General features: G+C 52.2%; 1 pseudogene; it reads left to right on the top strand.

Moving 5' to 3' along the window:
• The first annotated feature begins 4,334 nt into the window (after positions 1 to 4,334).
• On the top strand, positions 4,335 to 6,405 carry LOC147974525 (uncharacterized; annotated as a pseudogene).
• Positions 6,406 to 12,307: the final 5,902 nt, after the last annotated feature.

Below are 12,307 nucleotides of genomic sequence, written 5' to 3'. Positions count from 1 at the left end.
AAACATAACTCTGAGCATGTAACATTTTTCAAAGTATACTTGAAGGGCCATTTTTAGTTGAAATTCAGAACATTCAGCAACAATTTTCTTCAGATAAGGAATGAAACAAAATTCAGATTCTGGTAGAATTAGCCCTACAATCAAGCATAGGTTTCAGGTAGGGGGGTTGCTGTGAACCAACCTGTGGTTGGATGGTTAGAGGGACTGTGGTATCCCCGGCCCACCAGAGTTCAAGTCCTGGTGTTGGCATTTATTCCTGTGTTTATTTCAGGATTTTCGGCGATGTGCATTCAGTGGGAGGAGACGTTCCCGTCGACGACGAGATGCCTACGGTGACTTCATAAATTTCAAGATGATATGCCGGCTCAGTATTTCGGAGGTACTCATAGGGGTAGGGTGTGTGTGCGCGCGCGCGTTCATAGGGGTGAGTGTATGTGCGTGTATATGAGCGCTTGCGTCTGTATCACGTTCAAAAAAGGTAGGGGTTGCTCATGATGCTATATTTAGTATACAAACCAAATTCATAGCATGTAGCACTCAAAGCATATATGCAAGGCATTCTGAGTAAATATTCAGAGCATAACCTTTTTTAGAGCATATAAATGATTATTCAGATCATCCAAAATCTAGAGTATGTTTGCTACAACCAGAGAATGTTTTTCAATCAAAAATTGTAACACGTAGCATGTAGAATAACACAGATTCAAGTTGCAACTTTGTGGAATTTTCTAGAGTTTATATGCAGGTGCCGATCTTCAAATCAAATCTTTAGGAATTTTCGGAAACCTTGAGTTTGAATTTTTTGTAGTTTGTAACCCATCTGTTTTTGCAGGTAGGTGGTGCTCATGAACTAAAATAAAATCAATGCGGCAAAAGTGCCAAAGAAGGCGTATAGGGTCTTGGATTTAACTAAGTAAATCAAACTCATCTCTGCCCAACAGTGTTGCATGCTCGAAGATAACAGTCGCCCCGCATAGCGACTCCAGAGGCCCCTCCTAACTCTAGCCTAGTTCCCCATAAGGCCATCTCCTGGCCGCTGCCGCCGCCAGCACCGGCGGTGGTGGCGGCGCCCGTCTCGCCGAAGGCGGAGGGCAAAGGAGGCATGCGGTTGCGGTGAACCTGTGCGGAGATGCACGGCGGCGGACGCGCGCGGAGGTGGCCGGTGGAGGTGGGAAAGGAGGTGCGGTGGCGCTGGCGATGGTGGATCGGACATGGTCGGCCGTCGGCGGCGCCATGGAGTGCGGCGGTTGATCTGGGCCCGATCTGGGCTGACGGCTACACGCATCCACATCGAACTCTACTGTTTCAGGCGGCATCGTCGATTGGGAGCATGCCAAGTCTGGATCCGATCTGGATCTAACAGGCTATGCTTCTCAGATCAGGTTCGACCGTGCGACCTATCTATGCCAGAAGACCAGCGCGGCATTCGTCTCCTACTCCACTACCGGGCGGCAGCGTGGGGGCTACCGGCTCGGCCTGAATAAAGGTGGTTTGGCCTTGTTATTTTTCGAGCGCTATGTCGTCGATCTGCTTCGTACAAGCCTCCTCGATCAAGATGCCGACGAGTTCCGGTCTTCCTCTCGGTGATTCCGCCGTTTGGCACATGGGGTCACCAGATATCTAGATTGGAATCGATCCGGTCGTGCATTCCCTTATATTCGGACAGTGTGGCTTCATGAGGGAGTGACGCGAAGCTTCGCTTTCGTGACGGCGCCATGGGACATGTCTAGATATAGATTTCCATGGTATTGACAAAGGTGGAGAAGGTCACGGTGACTATGATCGGAGGTTTGTCATGGTGGAGAGGTGCTTTGGTGGCAATGAAGAATGGTGACACATGTTTTTCCTGTGTGTCGGATGTTGGTCACTTGCATCAGCAACTTGGAAAGAGGGGGTGGCAGCACAGGTGGACTGCATTTTTGGTGGTGCTCTTTGAGTACCGAGTCGCGAATTCCAGGATGAAAACCAAAGGTCTGGCCTTCGCTGGTTGTGCCTGGTAATGGCCTTGTTGAAGGCATTGTTTTGTGAACTCGGACTTTCTTCAGGGTGAAAACTCAAGATCTTTGATCGGGCGACGACAATGTGTGTGCTTTGTTTCCTTCCTCTTTTGTGGTCCGGATGTTGTCTTCGACGGTGGTTAGAGCGTTGTTGTTGCGAATGATTCATCATCGCGACGGGGTCTTTGTTTTTTATTTCTCTCTTTTTTATTTTTTTCTTGGTTGTGTGCATGCTTATTGTCTTTGTTGACCCAGAGACTGGGTGTAATTGATATCTTCACGATATTAGTATATCCCCTTTGTCGAAAAAGATAACAGTCGGGGTCCTATAATGTTATTGTGTTCATTGCAGCATGGATTCACCACTATCGACGACGTGCGTACCTGAAAGTACTCGCCGAGCAAGGGCACCGGAGCTCGTCCCGACAGCGGAGCTTGAGCTGAGAGCCTGAGATCCATGGCACCTAGTAGCTTCTAACAGAGATAAGACATGACTACATCAATTCCAAGTACGGGTGGTTTGTTGGGGAGCTCGACGTTAGCTCTGCCGGCTGGCGGACACAGATCTTCGACGAATCCGGACGCTCAGGGGACGGGGCGACACAAACGCAGCTCCCTCTCTCGATAGTTGGCGGGGGAAGGACACAGACGTGGCAACAAGATGCAACCATTTTTGCATGTTTGTTCTGCGGGACCCTAAACATATCAGACTATATAGGGTCGCTAGATCCTGGCTGAGACATGATCGAACGATTTTTTGGGCCAGTTGGTCGGCCTTTCCGAAATGCGGCTGCTAGGAATCAACTGACCGATTTCCTGGAGAAATAAGTCGGGCCCTGAGCCGTTGAATCCGTCCCTTGCAAGCCGCTGGATTGGTCAATGTAGCAACTTGCACCACAACCGCAGCACCCCCATCGACAGACCGACCGTCACACTGCAGCTCTGCCACCCACCGGCGTGTTGCACCGCAGCTCCGTCGCCGTCACGGAACACCACACCGTTGCACTGCAGCTCTGGCACCACCGGCGTGTTACACTGCAGCTCCGCCACCAGCGCGCAACACCACACCCGTTGCACTGCAGCTCCGCCGCTGATGCTTAGCACCATGCCTGTTGCACTGCAGCTCCCCACACCTCACCGGCGTGTTGTGCTGCAGCTCTGCCGCTCCCATCGGGTTGCAGAAACGGTACCTGTTGCGACAACCCCCTTACAGCACTGGCCACGGCTGCGGCACCGGTGTGCTGTGTGGTTGCAACACCTGTTGCAGGTTGCGACGAGCTTTGCGGTTGCAAACGTCTGTGACATGAGCCTCATCGGGATGCTGGCAAGCGTCAAACGTGGCTTACGCCCGTGATCGATTAGTCAGTTGACCTAAGGACTTTTCCTTTCCAAAATCAATTACTGTTGATAAAGTAAAAAAACCTTAATCACCGGTGATTCACTAAAATGTGGTTGAGGCAAAGCTAGGGGTATAAAGAGAAAATCAAGTGAAGTGAGGGTATGAAAGGTATTTCATCTGGGATATGGGGTAGGATTTCACGTCCTAGGGTTGCACATGGCCGAGCCAAATCCCCTCACCACACTCTCTATCCATCTCCCGTCACCACCAAGTGGTTAGCTTGGTAAGCTATCAACAAAAAATTAAAATCTATCTCCTGTCACCAATTTTCCTTTGGCAATCAATTGGAAGTAGAAATAAGCTTAAGGTATGCACTGGACGTCTGGCTAGCGTCGCACCCTAGGCTCGTGTAGCGCCTGCACGCTAGGTGCTACACTGTATAGTGTTGCACCTAGCTCTCAGGCGTTGTACACTGATTTAGCAATTTTCAGACAGCTGGGGTGCGACGTTGTCCAGGCGTGTAGCTCTTGTCAGTCAGACGTTGCACAGTATAGTTTGACGCCTAACTGTTGCACGCTACACAAAAGAGTCAGCCGGGTGAAATTTTTCCGCCAACGGTTCATTTTATGATATTGTTTCGTCCATAGTTCAGAACAGTGATTTTGGCCCCCACTGCCCATGAATGACCCGACCTACCAAACAAGGTACATCTATTCGGACAAGGATGTGCATGCAAGTTGTAGTGGGTTGTTAGATGAACTAGCTGAATGTCGTACGTTGCAACGGAATAAAAAGTTATGTATAAAGACATATAATCACAAGATTGCTAACTTTCATTATGCGATGTAGTGATAAAAAAATTCCAAGAAGGCTCGTCAGGGTTGGACTTAGTCTTGGGAACTGTCCTATCACATGCGTATGCCCCATGCTCCACCAAGAAAATGTATGCACCACCCCAACATAGCTCACACGTCTTTGCCTCTATACCTGTCTATTATATGTCAAATATTTCTTTTTCTAAAAAGTTTCTTGCAAAACTAACATCTATTATTAGGAACTTTTGGTGGACAGGTGTTAGAGAAGATCCATCTACAAAAGTTTTATGTCTAAGAGCTTGGGCTGATATATGTATTGGAAAAAAGGAAGGTGGCTTAGGTGTCAGAAATCTACAGGCTATCAATCAAAGTCTTATTCTGTCAGCTGCTTGGAGATTAGCAAAGGAACCTCACAGTTACCTCTTTCTTATCCTCAAGGCCAAATACCACAATGACACATCAATTTGGAGAGCAAAGCATAATGTTCCAAAATCAGCCTTCTGGACTCTATTCTTAAGGTAAGACCTCTTCTTATTTCTGCCTCCTTTTATCAATTGGTAGATGGAAGTAGTTCTATATGGAATACTCCCTGGTTTTCTCAGTGGCAAACTATTTATGACAGTCTTATAATCCACCAACCACCTTACTCTTATCCAGTTGTTGTTAGTGATCTTTGGCTTCCTAATCAGAAAAGTTGGAACATCAATCTTGTCAATGCTCTGTTTCATCCTCATACTGCACAAGCAATACTGCAAACTCCTATTGTTCACACTGTTGGAGAGGACGTGTTCATTTGGAAGCTAACCCCTGTAGGTGACCACTTTTCGATAAGTGCCTACAAGCACTGCTTCAATAATCTACCACTACCAGCAAACCAGCGGCCAAAATCTGTTCCACCGCAGATTGCAAATCTTCCCAATCAGGTTTGGAAAGACAAACGCATGGAGCCAAGAGTTCAAACTTTCGCATGGAGACTTCTTCGCTGAGCACTTCCAACGGGTAAGCGTGCAAGTAAGTTCTGCAGACATATTAGTGAAAATTGTACTGGATGTGGCAACCACGAAGATGAAATGCACATGCTTTTTCTATGCCCTTTCTCAAAGGCTACTTGGTTTTCCTCTCCCTGGTATATTAGAACAGAAGTTTTGGCTGAACATAATCATTCCATTCCACAAATGCTTAAGGTTTTACTGGATTCTACTCATCCCCATATCAGTGTAACTAGTGTATACACTTTCTTATGGTGTCTATGTAAAGCACGAAATGATGCCCACTTTGGTAGAAAGTTTTGTAAACCATCACAGGTATATACCTGGTGGCAAATGTGATCCTACAAGGCCCAAAACTAGAAGATGAGATGGCAGGAACTATTGTTGTACAACCACACAAGAACCGTCTTTAGTTGGAGGACAAGGAATTTTCTGTGATGCGGCCTGGACAAACGAGGCCAATATACAACAATCGCCAGCAGGTATCGGTGTCATCATCCAACTTGGAGAAAAATGGTCATTGTCAGGAACTGCAGGTTTCAGCTATGTCTCCTTGATACGATCCTAAGTAGCTAGCACTCAATTTACTCTCAAATGGTACAAGATCTAGGATACATGTAATTTGGTAGCAGCAAGAAGGGGATTGGGGATGAGAGCCAGGAGATGGAAGGAGATTCACGCCCAACGACGGCCGGTTCAGGTGTCTGTTCTTTGATCTCCTTTCGCTGACATGATGTGCTTCTCTATATATCAGGTCTTGCCTCCTCGGGTTGGGCCTTGTATCCCGCTTGGGCCTCGTGGCCCGGCCTTGAGCCTCTTTGGTTGGGGTTGATGGAGTAGTTCCCGTGACAATCCTCCGGTGTCATCCGCTCTCCAAGCCAAAGCGTACAAGCTTCTATTGGCTACAATGTTAGCAGATAATCTCCACATCCCGGAACCATGGTACTACATGGATTGCTCCGTACTCGCATGGGCAGCAGCGGCGAGTTCCATCTTTCAAGTCACAAGTCACAAGTCACTGGAACATAAGGCCCATTCTTGCTTCTACACAGGTGTCACCATCTTTTATCCACACCAGAGTAACACACATCAACATGTGTTTTAATGTCAAAGCACATCATCAAGCTAAGTTAGCGATCAACATTAAAAATAGGCATCTAGCTTTTCGTTGTCTCTCTTCACATGCAGGACCTTGTATTGCGAGAGATGTCCTCCCCATGTCAAGTGTGAGACCTTTCACACTACTCTCTGTAAAATGTTGCTAATGGAATAAAGTCTTTTGCTCTTCAAAAAAACACAGCTTACACTCTCTTTATAAAGGCCTTTTTCCCCTCTGTGCTCTGACAACGTGAGATTTCAAGTACCCAGTCGATGATGTCTTTGTCAATCGCTAAAGCCCATTGGGTACCCAAGGAGCTACTAAATGGTATTCAAGCACACATTTGTTGGTTTTGAGATAGCTAACCAGACATACCATCCGATTCATTCAAGTAAAGATTAATGTGATACCTAAGGAAAATATTTCACAAGTGCATATGTCATGTCAACTTAAAAGTTATGTGCCACTCCAATTCATATAGCGTTTTAAATGTCAATATGAATATTTATCCTAATTTTTGATACAAATAAGACTTGGAGGCTTAGCGTGTCTATCTAAGATATGGGTTAACTGTTACCATGGATAGAAAAATCCATCACGACATCATAGCCTATTGTTGCCATCACGGCGATAGCAAGAATACATGCATCATGTTCATCATTGAGACAACAGAAGGATCAATTGATCATCGATGATGCTAACAATGAAATAAAGTTGGCTTGGATTAATTTGATAACCCGAGGTTAAGGTTGTGATAGGGAGGCCGCAGCGGGAGTCTTGAAGGGTCAGTTTGCAGATGCAGAAACCACACCACTAGAAGCTCTCTTCACCGTCAAGTCGACCAGAGGCCGGCAAGAAAGACCCTCTCTTCCTGACTTGTGGCTGGGACGTGGAGGCAGGCGAGCAACACCCTGGCTCGTTGTACACAGCGTCCTCCGACGCCGCACACCGCTCCAGGAATACCACCACCATCGTGTCCGTCCATGATAGAAATAAACAAGCATCTTACATAGATTAAATTTACTGGCTGAAAAATAAATCAAGAAAGCTATCATTAACCAACTGTTGGGAGTTTTGTCTAAGAATGGAACACCTTGAATGCAAGAAAGGTTGATCCAGTAACTTGAAAATCGTGAAAAGCTATGAGAATCTGATAAAAGATGTCTGGTCAATTTGGCAGTGAAACGATGCATATGGGATTGTTTGATAAGGTCAAAATATAAGGTCTTTTGTACCTTTTTCTGCAGGTTCAGTGTCAGCTCTGATCTATGAAGTATCAATACCTGGACACTAAATATGAACTGCTAAATTTGTGCAGCTAACAATATAAGCATGTGTGTGAGCTGCCTAAAAGAAACATACATACATGCTGCTAATTTAACTAAGGAACACATTTTACGTTGAATGCAACAAAACTTCACTTGAGTAAAAATCTTGGCATCCATCCCTACATGTATATTTGTAGGTGCATTGATGATCCAAACGTTTAAAAATCTAATCGCCATTTATTTCCAAAAAGTACTTTCTGGATAGTACACACAGAGTAGTTCAGAGTTCATACTTCATAACATTCAATTTCACTAATGTAATGTAATCGAGAATTGACAAGATTATCAAGCGACTGACGAATCAAGATCTTGTAATGTTACCTCATTGAATCGTATGATATTACTATTAGGTTGCTGATGACTTGCTGGAGCTGACACTCCCTCTGCACATTCTCATCAATCTGCACGCACACAAACAAATCCCAAAAGTTATCCATCCAGGCTCCAGCAGCAAAAAACCCAGCGACATGATGTATTCCACGAGCTCTCCACTGTCTCACCGTTGCCTGGCTGGGAGGACTCGAAGGCAGAAGACAACGGGGGTAGATCGCGGGAGCCGGGAGGGAGATGTGTGTGCGTATGTTTCAGGGGCTTGGTTTTGCGATTGGTTGAGCGGCCGTTGGGGATTGCAGAGGGGAGACGTGTGTGCGTGGGTGGAGGCTCTTTTTGTGTTTCTTTCCCTATAAACCGGAGATGGAATGGGGATGTACAGTAAAGAAAATTTGCAGGAGAGGAACAAGGGAGTTGAAGTAACCATTACGATGACAGCAGACTCCCGTTTAATAGTAGAGATAACTGAAGAAAAATGCATGTTTATGTTATGACCGGCTTGGTCTATACTAGGAAGAGGCCCATCAGGCATTAGTATTAGGGGCTTAGCCCACAAGTTATCTTAAGCAAGTTATTTTAGGCTAAAGTTATAAATACTAGTTGTAAGACACCGTTGAGATGAAGCAATAAAGATATTATAATCTTCTGTTGCCCGGCTCCCTGAGGAGCCGGAACCCTAGCCGCCGCCGCCTCTAACCCTAGCCGCGACGGCGCCTGTCCGCCGGCGCGCCCGCTCCAGCCCTCGTCCCCCTCCTCCTTGCCCATACAATCTGCGCCGGAGGCCTGGTAGGAACCCTAGTCCTACCAATTTGGTATTCAGAGACACCAGCTCGATCATGTCGCTTCCTCCATCACCGCCGCTGCTGCCAAACACCACCGCCTCACCTACGCTGCCGCCAGCCCCGTCCGCGTCCATGCCGGCGCTCACATCCGGGACGGCCACCCCGACAGCGCCGACCGCCACCGCGGCAGAGCCGTCCCCCATCCTCTCGCCCGAGGAGGTCTCGGGCACCCTTCGGGAGCTCGTCCAAGCGGTCAAAGGCATCAGCCTCTACCTCACCGGGAACCAGCCCCCGCCGTCGAGCGCCGCCGCCGCCTATGGGCCGCCGCCGCTTCCGTGGGCCGCCCCGGCCTTCCCGTCGCCCTACGGAGGGCCGCCCCGGCCGCCGCCGCTGCTGCAGCACTACCCGACCACGAGGAGCCCTTGGCCCGCGTGGCCGGCCGCCACCGCACCGCTGGGGGACCCCTTCCAGCAGCTTCTCCAGGCGCCCCCGCCGGCTACTTCGACGCTGGCTGCGGCGCCGCAGCTCCTCCAGGCGCCGCCATCATCGACTACATCACCACCCGCGCCCAGGCCCACGGGTAGGCCCCTGCACCAGGTGCAGTTTCCGCCATCGCCATCGCCAATTCCCGCGTGGGCGACCGGCTGTCGCCGGCCCCGGTGTATACCACGGCGCCGGAGCACCCGACGCCCTCCCTCCGGTTTGACCGTCCCTCCGGCTCGGCGGCCTACGCCCCGAGATCCCCGACCCGGCACACTCGCTGCCGCCGACTGCAGCCATCCCCGGGCATGGCGGTCCGACACCCCCTCGCTTCGCCAAACTGGACTTCGCCACCTACGAGGGCACGGAGGACCCTCTCAACTAGCTCAACCAGTGCGAGCAGTTCTTTCGCGGGCAGCGGACGCTCGCTTCGGATCATACCTGGCTCGCATCCTATCATCTCCGTGGCGTGGCGCAGACCTGGTACTATGCCCTCGAGTAGGACGAGGGTGGCATGCCACCCTGGGAGCGCTTCCGGGAGCTCTATCTTCTCCGGTTCGGGCCTCCTATCCGCGGGAGCCGCCTGGCGGCCCTCAGCCGTTTACAGTTCACCTCCACTGTTCAGGACTACACCGACCACTTCCAGGCCCTGGTGTGCCACGCGCCGAGCGTCTCCGGGATTCAGCGTGCCGAGTTATTTGTGGGCGGTCTGCCGGACCATATTCGCGTGGACGTCGAGCTCCGGGATCCCCCCGACCTCCAGACGGCCATGTACTACGCCCGAGCTTTCGAGCAGCGGGCCCAGGCACTGCAGCAACAGCCCGGATGGGGCAGCCGCCAGCCTAGTCGACCAGCGCCGACTCCTCCAGCATCGGGCCGGCCTCCTCCAGCCGCGGCGACCACGCCCCCGGCCACCACACGGACTTTTCGCCGGTTGTCACCGGCCGAGCAGCAGGAGCGTCGCCGTCAGGGACTCTGCTTCAACTGCGATGAGCCCTACACGCCAACCCATGTCTGCCCCCGCCTCTTTTACTTGGAGACGGTCGACTACACCGAGGCGGACGACTCGGCCGACGCGACACCACCACCCAAGGCGGCCACGGACACGCCCGCGGATCCCATGGCGACGGCGTGCGTCGTCTCCCTCCACGCCCTCGCAGGCATCCGTGGCGAGCGGACCATGCTGCTGCCGGTGACGATCCATGGCGAGCGGCTGGTGGCCCTGCTGGATACTGGCTCCACCCATAACTTCTTGCCCGAGGCGACCATGCGTCGGCTAGCCCTTCCGACGACGGGCGGGGAGCGCCTGCGGATCACGGTGGCGAACGGCGACCGCCTCCGGTGTCATGGGCTCGCTCGTGACGTTCCCATCTCCATTGGTGGCGAACACTTCTCCATTACATGTGCAGGGATCGACCTCGGCTGCTTCGACTTCATCCTCGGGGTGGATTTTCTACGGACCCTCGGTCCCATCCTATGGGACTTCGACGCACTCACGATGACGTTTTGGCGGCTGGGCCGCCGTGTCCAGTGGGACGGCCTTGGGGGCGCTGCGCCGGCCGTGCCCCATCTCCAGCTGGTCGTCACGTCCTCGGAGGCCGAGCAACCCCTGCTAGATTCCCTTCTGCAGCAGCACAGCGACCTCTTCAACGAGCCACGGGGTCTTCCGCCCGCCCGGGTGTACGACCATCATATCCACCTCATGCCGGGTACCCCTCCTGTGGCGGTTCGGCCCTACCGCTACCCTCAGCTGCAGAAGGATGAGTTGGAGCGCCAGTGTGCCCTGATGCTCGCCGCGGGCATCATCCGGATCTCCACGTCACCCTTCACCGCCCCGGTGCTGCTCGTCCGCAAGTCGGATGGTACTTGGCGTTTCTGCATCGACTACCACGCCCTGAACGCGCTCACGCTCAAGGACAAGTTCCCTATACCAGTGGTCGACGAGCTCTTGGATGAGCTCCATGGGGCGCGCTTCTTCACCAAGCTCGATCTCCGGTCAGGCTATCATCAGGTGCGTATGCATCCAGACGACATCGCCAAGACGGTGTTTCGCACCCACCATGGCCACTTCGAGTTCTTGGTGATGCCCTTCGGCCTCGCCAACGCCCTAGCGACTTTCCAGGCCCTGATGAACGACGTCCTCCATCCCTACTTATGGCGGTTTGTGCTTGTTTTCTTTGATGACATTCTTATCTACAGCGCCACTTGGGCTGAGCACCTCCAGCACGTTGCCATCGTCTTCAACGAGCTTCGGGCGCACCACCTTCACCTTAAGCGCTCGAAGTGCTCGTTCGGGACACCTACCATCGCCTACCTCGGCCATGTCATCTCTGCCGACGGGGTGGCTATGGACGCCGACAAGGTGGAGGCCGTCTCCGCATGGCCGACACCTCGCTCGCCGCGGGCTCTCCGCGGGTTCCTCGGCCTCGCCGGCTACTACCGGAAATTTATCCGGGAGTTCGGGCTCATCGCGGCGCCCCTCATGCGGTTGCTTCGCCGCGACGCTTTCACTTGGGACGACGAGGCGACGACGGTGTTCGAGGCCCTCAAGGGGGCCCTCACGACGGGCCCCGTCCTCCAGATGCCCGACTTCGACCGCCCGTTCGTGGTGGACTGTGACGCCTCGGGCGCTGGTTTCGGCGTCGTGCTTCATCAGTGCGATGGACCTCTCGCCTTCTTCAGCCGGCCTTTCGCTCCTCGCCATCTCAAGCTGGCGGCATACGAGCGGGAGCTCATTGGCCTTGTGCAGGCCGTTCGTCATTGGCGGCCGTACTTGTGGGGACGGTCCTTCCACATTCGCATGGACCACTACAGCCTGAAGTTCTTGCTGGACCAACGGCTGTCGACCGTGCCACAACACCAGTGGATCAGCAAGCTCTTCGGCTTCGACTTCTCCGTCGAGTATCGGCCGGGCCGCCTTAACACAGTGGCCGACGCGATGTCCCGTCGCGACTCCGACATTGCCTCCGTCGACGAGTCCGCCGGGGCGGTCCTGTGCATCCGCTCATGGCCGACGTTCGGTCTCTTCGCCGACATCCGCCACACAACTGCGACGGCCAGCGACGCCGTCCTTCTTCGGCAGCAGCTCACGGCCGGCGACCTGGAGGAGCCGTGGCGCTTCTCTGACGGACTGCTTCTCCATGGGTGC

Source organism: Triticum urartu, chromosome 4A (genome assembly GCF_056163025.1).
Source record: "Triticum urartu cultivar PI428250 chromosome 4A, HENAU_Tu73, whole genome shotgun sequence".
NCBI lineage: Eukaryota > Viridiplantae > Streptophyta > Magnoliopsida > Poales > Poaceae > Triticum > Triticum urartu.
The sequence above is the reverse complement of the archived record's forward strand: the minus strand, read 5'-3'. Positions and strand labels throughout refer to the sequence as shown.